Source organism: Phocoena sinus, chromosome 7 (assembly GCF_008692025.1).
Source record: "Phocoena sinus isolate mPhoSin1 chromosome 7, mPhoSin1.pri, whole genome shotgun sequence".
Lineage (NCBI taxonomy): Eukaryota > Metazoa > Chordata > Mammalia > Artiodactyla > Phocoenidae > Phocoena > Phocoena sinus.
This window is the reverse complement of record NC_045769.1, coordinates 20,247,682-20,259,821: the sequence shown is the minus strand read 5'-3', so window position 1 is coordinate 20,259,821 and position 12,140 is coordinate 20,247,682.

Below are 12,140 nucleotides of genomic sequence, written 5' to 3'. Positions count from 1 at the left end.
GCAGCAGGAAAAAAAAAAGTGTTTCAAAATCTCCTGTCAAAGTTATTTGCTTCTGCTGAGCGGAAGAGTGGAACCCCAAAACAATGTGTCGATAAAGTAAAAACAGTGGCCACTCTTTGTAAGCCTTGCCTCCAGGCAACTCCCTTCCTTGCTGTGACAGCAGAAGGAAAGGACATGAGACCGTCTCCCTTGGGAATGTCTGGGAAATCATATCCTGGCTAAAGGTTTGAGTCCTAGGGCTGCCACACTGCAATCAAAATCTCCTTTAGCAGGATGGAGGAGGAAGAAGAATAAAAAGGTTATTGGGAGGTGGGGAATGAGTGAAAGGGCAGAAAATTCAGATTTTTACAGTGGGGTCTGTGATATTTGCAAGCTGACAAATAAATGAATATCAGCGCTAAGAAAGCTCTCAGAGATGTAGTCCAATGCCCTCGTGTTTTAGATGAAGAAATGGCAAAGAGGTTAAAGGATTCATTCATAGTCATGTTAGTGGGAAGATCAGGTAAGGAAGCTATTGTTAGAGTTGCAGACAGGACTGAAAGGGTCTGAAGAATACAAGAAACAAGTGAGAACCAAGTCAAGATGCTGGTTTCAACTGGTTTCTACAGTGATCAACCGTATTTAGTAACTATTAAGGAGGAGTACAGTAAGGTTGGAATCTAGGATGTTGGTAGATTGCTGGCTTGGAGACTGAGTGCATCAACTGTGTGACTTAATAAGATGGGAGACACAGGAGAGGGAACAGGTCAGGAATATGAGACTCTGTTTCCTATTTGAGAGGGAAATTCAGTTGCAATGTCCATTGGTCAGTTAGGCTTAGAGCTCTGGAGAGGTTCAGGTTTGAGGGACAACAGCATGTAATGGAAGTCACAGGAGTGGATGAGTTCTTTGAGAACAAATTTGTAAAAGGGGGAGCAGAACACAGCACTTGAAGAACGCTGGTACTTGGGAGGCAGAGAGAGAAGAAAAGAAATGAGAAAACAGGAGATGCCAGAGGGGTAGGGGAGAACCTGGAGTGGGAGTGGGAGAGCTGAAAGCAGCTCACTCAGCATCCAAGGACTGGTGAGCCCATGTGTGCATGGCCAGGCTCTGGGAACTTTTGTTCTTTCCTAGCCTGTCTGTCCCTTCCTGGTCAGAATGAGGCAGGAAAACCTTCGATCCATTTGCTGTGTTTTGTCCTCCTAGACTTCCTGGTAGGATGAAGTTGTGAGGATCTTGATGCAAAGCCACAGTTCCTAGATGTAACTCAGGCTGGGTGCCTCTAGACTCAGCCTCCACTCATGCCCCACTGACCCCACCTTAGGTGTCCTACACTGAGGGTCTGGTGTGCAGATGTGTATCTTCAGGCCAGGTAGATGCTCCATCAATATCTGTGAAATCGCAACCACCTAGACTGTCTCCTGTTTAGCAGATATAGATAGAGATTTTCAGAGAAGATGAGAGGAAAAAGGGAGAAGAGAAAGAGTAGGGAAAATGGATAAAAAGAGCAAGAAAACAACAGTTAAAACCAACATTTAAATAGAAGTCTGTGCTTTCAAAGACTCAGTTTCTCTCTGAATTCTGCAAAGTGTCATTAGCAAATAGGAAACAAGTTTCCACTATGTCCCCTCAACTCAGTTTGAAACAGGAAATACTTATTTCCAAAGAATCTGAAACTAGTAGGTTTCTCAAATCAAGAAATATAGACAATGGGATGAATAGGTCAGGACTTCAAATGAGCCCTACAAATCGATGAACTAGGAGTCAATGGATGTAGGAGAAAGCACAAGGGTAAGAGTAAAGATACCTAACTTCTAAATCTGGTCCTGCCACCAATGAGCTGTGGGCCTATGGATATCTCTGTTCAAGAAATATTTCCTGAGCAAATAGATGATCAAAGCTCTATGTCAGATCCCACAACAAGCAATGACACATAAGACATCATCCCTATTGAGATGAAGCTCTTTGATGTCAAAGCAAGAACATAATACTATTGGGAATCAAGAAAAGGGAGTAAAGATTTGAATCCCAGGAAAAGAAAAAAAGGTTTTGAAAAATAAATAGGATCTTCAGAGTGGGTAGTTAATATAAATATTTTAGGCAACAACAATTTCAGGAGAGAAAGCACAGAGCAGAGAAAGCATAAAGACTTGTGAGGAAACCCTAAGCATCCATTTTCACTAGACAATTTTCATTTGATCAAGATAGGACTGGGGATCCATTGAAGGTCTTCTGTTACTTGTGAGATTTTTACAATTGAAGTTTTGCCTTATGAAAATCAAGTTATCCTAGACACCGCTAACCCATGCAGTGGGAGACACTGTTAACCCATGAAGTGGGAGACGCTGAATCTGAAAGGCCATTCAGGAAGCTGTTTCATCCACTTTTCTATGAGCCTCTCTTCTGTCAACTACATGAATCATCTATGGGAGGATTGTAGCACCTAGTATCCTAGGTCTCCAGTCTGTTCTAACATCCTACTTATAAACTTAACTAGATGTAGGCAAATCAAGAACTAACAGGAAATTCTCAGGAGAGGTAAGTGCCGCATTGGCTAAGGTGCTAAAAGGAGATTTTGCCACTAATTGCGTGTATGTGTTGTTACTTTTTAAGTACTTGAATGTTTCTCAATATTATTCAGCAATTCAGTCTCATTTGATCAGAGACTAAGTTAATATTTTTAGCATTCCTTAAGTGCAGAAGTCATGTCTTATTCGTTTTTGACCTTCCCAGTGTTTGGTGTCAAATAGGAGCATAATGCATGTCCTATGAATGAACGAACTCAAGGGACTTAATGTTAACTCTACTACAAAAACCAAGCATAAATACCCAAGTGTTTGGTATAACAAAGTTTGAGACCAAACATCCGGTTCCTTCATGCTTCTCTTGGGAGACTATTTTCCTTGATTATCCACACCCTCACCTGCACTGGCTGCTTCAAGTTCTGGTTTCTCCAACACATTTTAAGAATGAGTAGCCATTCTTGATGCTAACTGTTCATTATTTCAAAATGAAAAGTTGTACAAAGTATGCAGGCAAGCACAGAGGTGTGCATTGATCTCAAGAAGTCTGGACTGTCCCAATGTAACTTTCCCCATTACTTTCCACTGTGGGTTCCCAGACGGGTTGGATGGGGCTCAGTATTCTTCAAGTTATTCCATATTTTGCCCTGCCACCTCCTCAGCAGGTATGGAAAATGAGAACATCCAGCCTGGAACCTCAGGTCTGTGGACTGTGTATTTACCCCACATCCAATCTTCATCCTTAAAAGGGTCTTCTCTGTCAAGGACCCATCCTCTTGATTTCAGATCAACAATCTTGCCTGCCCTGGCAGGGCCTGCTCACCTCAAGCTTGGATGCAGTGGTGTGTTAGGGGAAGAGGAGGATTAAATACTTCTCCTTGTTCCTTCTTGCCCTCCCTGAAACATTCAACTGAACTCTAACATTTAGTTTGGGGAAGAATTTTATCCTGAAGCCATCTGGCGAGACAGAGGAAATTTTTTTTATATTCTGCTTTCCTTGGGAATACTGAGCTAAGAGAGACTCATGCTTGTACCACAGAGAGGAGATAACGATGGGTTCTGGGGGTATCTCATTGTAGGGCAGCGAGATCAAGGGAAAAAGAGGATGGGAAAGTAGGATGTTGGTCTGTTTCCACTCGTCACTGGATTGGAGACTTCCTTATACACCAACCTCTAAGGTCTCTCTTTCCACATGGGTAAATTTAGAGTAAGACTCATATATATCACCCCAGTTTAGTGAGTCCAGGAGAGGAATAGTGAAAGTTTAAGCAGCACTGATGTGGAAATCGTGATCAATAGAGTTCTCTATTAACAGACTCTTGACTGAGTTTTATAAGTTGATTTGTTTATCTAGTTTAGGGCACTCTGATCCATCTAAATGACTCCTAAACTGATTTGATCCAAGGTATACAGCACAATCCTTCTGCATCTTCTTTCTCTCACATTTCTCACTCCTATAGAACACAACATATTTCAGTATATAACTGCACATCAAATAAAATTTATTTGGGGGTACATGGCGTCTAATCAAACTTTGAATCCTTGGCTAGGCACTTGGAATGTATGAAGCAAGAGTTTGGCTAAACATTTTAATATAACACTACAGAGTGAAATGTAGTAGTACCAATAAGGAATTTGGGTAAGTCTCTGAAGCTTCTTATCCTGAGCTACATTCATCTGTAGTGAAGAGAGAACACCCATTAGTGGATCACTTAGGTGGTGACCAAGAGACTGGGTGCTACTTTGCTTTCACACCTTATGAGTGGCCTTTCTGTGTTTGGGCTGTGGGTAGAAGCTGCCATGGCGTCATGGCAAGTCCTGCTACTCTGAAGATGCTACTATATCACCCTTACATACTCTTTTTATTTTTGTAAATTTATATACAGTTATATAATCTCCTCTTCTGTCTTGGTGGGAAGCTTATTTTGTGATAGAGCAAAATGAGTCAACTGGAGTGTCCATTAAATTACCAGTAAGATACACGAATAGGCTGGGTTGTTACTTCATGCCTAGGAAAAGGGAAATGGTCCTGAATTAGAGACTAGGTGCAGAAGAAATCAAGTCAGATACCCTGAGACCAGGGAAACACAAACATAACATACTTTCTGTTTCAGGTGTAATTCCAAGAAAATGTGTTTTTTCTACTTTACATTCCAAACTCAGGTAATGAGATAGGAAAATTTAATGTAACTTAATAAGACGGTTGAAGAGAATAGGGTCTTTCAGTCTAGTTCCCCATTGCTGGACCTTCATCCCAGCTAAGCCACCACAAACCATAAAGGAAAAGTCTTGAGATGTCAAATAATTGGGTGTAGGCATACGTCACTTCTTGTTTTACTTACTCCTGGCTGCATAACACAGAGAAGATTGCTACTCTCTGGAATTTTCTATCTATAAAACTATACTAAATTATATTACAGCCAAGGACTGACCTACTAGAGGGCAAGAGAGTGTATTTCAGCACCTCAACACCCCCATGCTACATTTGGGTTGCTCAACCTAAAGGTCATGACGCATGACTCTGGCCACAGAGCATAGTTTGTGTGGCTACAACTTCCTGCTGTGCCTCCAGCCCAAGGCCAGGAAATCTCCCTTCTGTTCTTTGTTGATTTTTTGTTTGCATGCGTTGTTTGTTTTCTTCTTTGTAGCTTATGAGGAGTTGGGGTAAAAGAGGAAGCCTGGTGATCTAGAGACCTTCAGGGAACTGGATTTTAGTTATGAGTCTGAGGACTTAGTTACACCAGATACAAGTGTGATTTGGGTATTGATGGGTGAGGAAGAGTGTGTCTGGCAAGAAAGGTGGAACAGACAAAGAAGAGAGGGTAACATAGGATGACAGACAAAAGAATGGACCCTCCTAAGGGTCCTAGGACCCCTGCAGAGGGGTCCAGACCTGCATAGATCCCTACAATTAGGAGCTGGCACCAGTAAGGGAATTTACAAAGGGCAGTTGGTCCTTCAGTCCAGAGACTTCCCTTTATGGTCTGGCAGCCAACTTCATGCAGGTTCTCCAGGTGAGGACATTGAGAGCTGCTGTCCAAGTGGCTGTGGAAAGCACGGCTGGCAGACCCCCCAGATTCCCAAGATTTCACCACTGTCCCTGGTATGTTGGCTAGGCCTGCCTCACTCTTTCCCCTCCTTCTGACTCTCAGAAAGGGATGCCAGCTTGTCTGTCCTGTCTGGGAGACTTCCGCTGTGTTTCTGAGAAATGCTGGCTATTGAGAAGCACCTCCAGGCCTCTGGTCCTCCTCTGGTTCAACCTAGCTACAGGAAGGCTGTTTGTTCCCTGTTTGCACCTTGACAGTAGGGAACCCACTCACCTGCTTCTCCAGTCTCCCCTCCCACCCCCTCTCAAAGCTTACTCAGCCTAGGCTGGAGTGCCCACCTAAATTTACCAGGGCCAGGATCATTCAATTCAGAAACAAGGGGATGGATAACTTTGTAATTTCTGAGACCTTGACCTTTCTGAAAATTTTATTGTGTGTCTTTGCTAGTCATGGCTAACCTTCCTGGTCCCCATTTTTCCTCACTTTCAGTACTTCTGCCCCCTTTGTCAGGCCCTTATTCCATTGAACTCTGACACCACAGTGTCTCCTGGGAACAAATGCACTGAAACACTGCTGTCCCCACCCCCCCCCACACACACACACACGCACACACACACGCACAAACCCTTATGAAATCTACAGGGAAAAGTCATTGACTTTCAATTACTTCTCAAGACACTAATTTCTTCTTCCTTTTTAAGAAAATTATGTTACTACTATATAAAAGAATAGAGTCTTTATTTTTAAAATCACACAACACTGAAAAGTACAAAAGAAGTAAAAAAAAAAAGCCTCCTTAGTATTTCATCATTAAAATAGCCCTTATCAATATTAGGTAAGAATCATTCCTCTCAATGTATGGAGATAAGTATAGTTTTTTTTAAATGAGATCTTATTACTTTTTATTTTAAAAAATCAAAAGGATTAATTTTGCTTGAATGTAGAAGAAGAAAAAGGCTATTATGAAACTTAAGGAATTGCTGAATAGCAGAAGAATGTTTCTTTTCCACATAAGACATTAATTCCTAAAAGAACCCTCTTTGTTTAGAGGGGTGGGAGAAAGGAGTTGTTAAACTTTATGATATGAGAATTAGTATCTTTTAAAACTTTTATTTATTTTAGACTGTGGCTTTTCAGGCTAGAGCTTGTATTTTACACGTGTCTTTAAGCTATGTTCTTTAAAAATAAAATCGGAACTCACCAAGTGTTTTAACTGTTATTTACATTTCTGCTTTGAAGCTTTTGCATTGTGCTTGCTGTATAAGCAGCACTAAAACTCCCCTGGCAGAGAGTTACCCAGTGAGAGAAAAGGGTAAGGAAGAGACTAGAAGGATTAGATCTCTGGAGAAAACCCAATGGAAGGAAGGTAGTCTGGCTTTCTGCCTAATTCCCCTTTTCTTTTAGTAATAACAGTCTAATAACTTGCTTTAGCCAGGTTTCTAGAAAATTTGTCTCCTCACAAAAAACCTGCCCTGTACCATGTATAGGCATGTTAATATTAAAATATTAACACTTATTTTATTGACATTTATTTATGTATGTATGTTTGTATAAAATTACCTAAAAACTGGAGTAGGTAGGTGTCAGAGTAAGTAAGCTAAAAAGCGTTCAGTGCAAGAGCAGTACTGAGTTCAAAACACCACAGCTACACAGGTCTTCCAACCTTTACTCACATCTCTCTCTCTCTTAATATTTCAGGAGGTTTAAGAATATAAAGCAAGATTGTTTTTAAAGTCCTCATCTTCTCCTGTTCTTTACCATCTCAAACTCCCTGACCCTTGTGCTTTCCAACCTCAGGAGAACGTTCCCTTTCATCCATACCACTTGATCCCGCCATCTTTGTCTCTCAATCCTCTCTCCGCCATTTCTCCCTTACCAGGGGGCTCAGGTGTTGTCATGACCCCTGCTGCATGCAGCCCCTTCTTTCTCAAGAATGTGCTTGCCCTTTCTCTTATCAGAGAGAGAAGGGAGGGGAGAAGAGCAGACAACGTCTAAATGTCCTCTCACAAGAGGAGAGAGGCAGAGTCCTAAACCCTGCCATGCTGGTGAGTTGTGTCTAGTCGCACTAGCTTTGTGGCTGGACTCTTGGGAGAGGTGGTAATAAAGGGTGGGAAGTGGGCTGTCTGAAACCTTATCATCTCTCTCTTGTTGACTTCTCTACTCCTGGGGGCAGAAAGAGTGGGAAGTTAAATATGTGGCAATGGGGTAACCTTTTAATTAGTGTCCCCAAATAACAGAAAGAGTAGATTTTCCCCGCATTGACAAGCTTGGAGTAAGAGTATATTTAGAGATTGTTTTCTGTGTTAGACCAAGGTTTCTTTGTTAATGATTCTGAGTTTGATTCCTGTGTGTGTGTGTGTGTGTGTGTGTGTGTAGTAGGGCTTTCAGTGGGAGTTGAATGGAATAAGAAAAAGAGGAAAACAATGAAAAGTATGTGTCAGGTGCTTTTAAAAAAATCAGTGCGAACAAAAACAGCAAAGGGTTGCCTGTGGCCAGTGGGATGCCTGTGAGCACAGCTGGAGAGAAGGCGCTGCCTGCAGGGGCCCGCGTAGCAACAGAGCTCTGATTGGCTAGAGCTGTGCAAATAGGCCCTGAGCAAGGGCTGTGAGTCCTCGCTCCTGCAGGCAGCTGAACTGGAGCAGGTCCAAGCAGGCCCTGCGAGGCTGTACTTCAGAGCGATCCAGAGTACAGCTGCTGGCTGACAGCAGTTGTGAGTCCTCCATAGCATTTGGCGTTGTTAGCCCAGCACTTACCACGGCAGCCTACTGCCTCTGCCTGTTGCCCCTGCCTCCCATGGGTTGCACTTGTGTCCTCACAGACCATAAACTATTTGAGACAGGGTTTTACCTACCATGATAACACAGGCAGAGAATGTCTCCGAAAGAAAATCGGCCAGGGTGTCAGGAGGTGCCTGGCTACTAGTTCTACACCAGGTATTATTTACTGTATACTCTATCATTAACACAAGATTCACAACAGCTCAAGTAGATAGAAACAATTATCCCATTTTCCAGATGAGAGAACTGAGTCAGAGGGAGGTCCGGGGATATGCAGTCTATAACTGTGTGGGGCCCATGTGGATGCTCAAATACCTGCTGGTTGACAGTAGCTCGGTGGACGATTAGATAACAGTCTTCTGGCCGATTTTGGCCTGAAATGAAAGCATTAGGATGAGCCAGTAGTTCCTATTATTTAAATAAAATACCAGGAGAAAAGATGGATAAAACCTCAATATTTTCAGTGGAAAATTAATAAATAATATGTGATAGATTCACAAATTAAATACTTGCAAGTTTAAAAAGAATGAACTGGGCATACATGCATAAAAAGAATAAATTTCAAAAACATTGTTAACTGAAAAAAAAATGAGTTGTAAAACAATGCACATGATATGAATCATTTACGGAAAATTTTTAAACATATAAAGCAATGCTGTCTATTGGCTGATATGTAAACCTGTAATAAGCTAATACAAACATGGACCAGAATGATACGCATCAAATTCCTTTTTTTTATTGGAGTATAGTTGATTTATACACATCAAATTCTTGATAGTGACTGTCTCTGGAGAGAAAGGGAGGGGACTGGGATGGGAAAGAAGAATAAAGTCCAGTAGTTTTCAACCTTAACTGTAAGATCATTTATACACACACACATATTTAAAAACTGTCTGAAGGCAAAGTGACAGCAAGTAAACATTTCAAATATGAGTGGGTAGATGTATGTGTATATTATATTATCTCTTAACTTTTCTGAATTAAAAAAAAAAGGAGAGTCTTTCCTGCAGGCATCTTCATTCATGCCACCCTGCACATGTGATGCCTAGAAATTAATCCATGGGGTGATTGATCCTGGGAATCTCCTATAGTACCATGAGGGAGAGTAAGAGATGAAGATGTGTGTGCTATTTTGGAATTAAAAGAAAGTGCCAGCAGTCAAGAGTCCTGTATTTCAGAGAGAAAAGAAACTGGAAGAAATCTTAAAGATGTTACTAAATGCTGTCTGATCTCCTCCCCCTTCCCTTCCTTTCTCAGCCAGAAAGCAGCCTTTATTAAGCTCCTTGTCTGTACAGGGATCCAGCCAACCTCAAGGGTCTATATATGTTAATGTAATTGCTATATTTTTCTAAATATTTCAAAAGTAATGTACACTTATCTGTGAAAACAAGTTCTCATTCTTTGCACTGTGTTTGCCTTTATGTCTCAGAAAATAAGAAAGGGAAAAGAACATCTGAGGTGGGAAGAGAGTAGAGGAATGTTCCAAACACACTGTACCCTGCAGACCAGAGTGGAAGGGAAATTACCTGCACGTCCCAAGTGGGAGAAAAGGAAGACAGAAGTAGGGCAAAGAGATCAGACTTGCATGTCCTTATTTTCCACTCCTGGGATGAACCCCAAGGCCAGAGGAGACACGGTGGAAACTTTTAGGTAGGTATGGAAGGAACCTGAGAACATTTGGGGTAGGGGACCAGGGCCACCATTCCCCAAGCACAGCCTGGAGGAGCATGTGAGCCTCTTGGCAGAGCCGCTCACAAAACCAGAGTCAGTGTGTCCTGGGCAATAGCTTAGCAGTGCAGCAGGGAAGTGCCTAGGTAGGAAAGCCCATAGCATTCTTTTTCTCCCACAACCCAGAACGCTGGTGGTGAGCAGTGTACCCAGAAATTCACAAATGCTCCAAAGAGAGGCCAAGGAGGTGCTGAGAAGGTGCCACATTGGCCCCATAGGCCACTTGAGACCAAGGGTCACCAATCCAGGGACCAGTCCAGACCATCCACACCACAGTGGATAGTGGGAATCCATGATATCATTTTGGCTCAGAACACCCTCGTTTTCTTCTCCCATGAAGTCTCCTTAACTTCCCCTTAACCACCAGGTGCCACCCTGGAGAGGCGCAGTGGAAGGAGGAGAATTCCAAGCAGCTCTGAGTCTCTCTGGGATAAGTGTTACTTAACTGGAGGAGACTGAGCTATCATTAGGTGGCAAGGTTGCGTTCCCCTTAGCCTGTGTCATAGGGACTCATATAAGATCAGTCACAGAAGAATTTTAAAAGCTACATGAGCCACATTTCCTTTGTATATTTGAGCACAGTGTGCGTCAATTGGTAACCATGATACATAGTTCAGTTTTGTCCTCTATCGCAGAATAAATATCAGAGATCCTAATCAAGGGAGGCACATAGAAAGGAGACCTTATAGGGCTATTTAGGAATTTAAATTCTCCGTGTTTGTTTCATTACCTCTTTAAATCCTCAATAATTGTGAAAACATTAATTTTGTTTGTTTGTGTTAACTCAATGTTATGGCTCGAAAGGCTGTGGTAGGACATCCCTGGTGGCACAGTGGTTGAGAGTCCGCCTGCCGATACAAGGGACACGGGTTCGTGCCCCGGTCCGGGAAGATCCCACATGCCGCGGAGCGGCTGGGCCCGTGAGCCATGGCCGCTGAGCCTGCGCGTCCGGAGCCTGTGCTCCGCAACGGGAGAGGCCACAACAGTGAGAGGCCCGTGTACCGCAAAAAAAAAAAAGACTGTGATAGAAGATATGGAGCTTAAATTTGGAATAGGGACTATGGTTAATAGCTGTAAACAGAAATATGTTTTCCACTGTGTACATGCACACACATATCCACATGCAGAATGCACAAATGAACCAGATGTATGCTCTGACACTAAGCTGCTGGGAAATTACCTGGAATCTAGGATCAGCAAGAGCCTGAGTCCAAAATTAAGCAGGCAGTTAATGAGCTCAGCATCCGTCATCCCTGGCATCCCTGTAATTCTTTGCTGAAATGAAATGTAAAATAGGGCCTAAAAGAAGCTTGGCTCTAAGCAGGTAAGGTTTCATCATTTGCCTGGTCTCAGGGGCTCTCTCTCGCAAGGACAGCAAGCCCACCCAGATGGGACAAGCTTTGCAAACTCAAGCAGCCTTGCCCGTGGTGGGTGTGGAGACAATGACCCAATCCCCTTGCTGCAGGGGATGTTCTAGCACACCATCTACCCCCACCCCTTTCACTGACCTGGGCTGTGGGATCTCCAGGCCATCAGATGAGCGCCTTTCTCAGTTCTGACCCATGGGCTGTCCTAAACTGAACTCTGCTCAGCTCCATCCTTGCTGCTCCCTGCTCCCTGCAGAGTGAGCCCACCCCTTGCTGGCTCAGCCTTCCCCTGCAATATTTGGTTTAAGTTACTTCTTTGAACTTTGCTCTCATTATTTTTGGACGATCATTTGGTCTGGAAGATTTTCTTGCCACGGGTTCCTTCTGTTCTCCCTCCTTTTCACTCTCTTGGATGTGCTTCCCAAGGTCTCTTTTCACAGTTCCTTTGGGGTGGTTTTTATTACTTTCATGCATCTTAATCTAAGTAGGAAGCATTGTCATCCCCCCGAACCCCCATATTCCTGCTTGTTTAGTTGTTACAGGAGCTGTTCAGTTTAAAGAGCTGGGGGGACTCTGCTTCTCCTGCAGCTCATGACCCAGTTCATGGAATGGCCTTTTCTAGTTTGGTGTGTGAGAAAAGAAGTTCCACTGTCATCCTGTGCTCCCACACCCCACTTCCTACTCTCAGGGGCAGAAACATAGATCTGGGGCTGCCCTTCA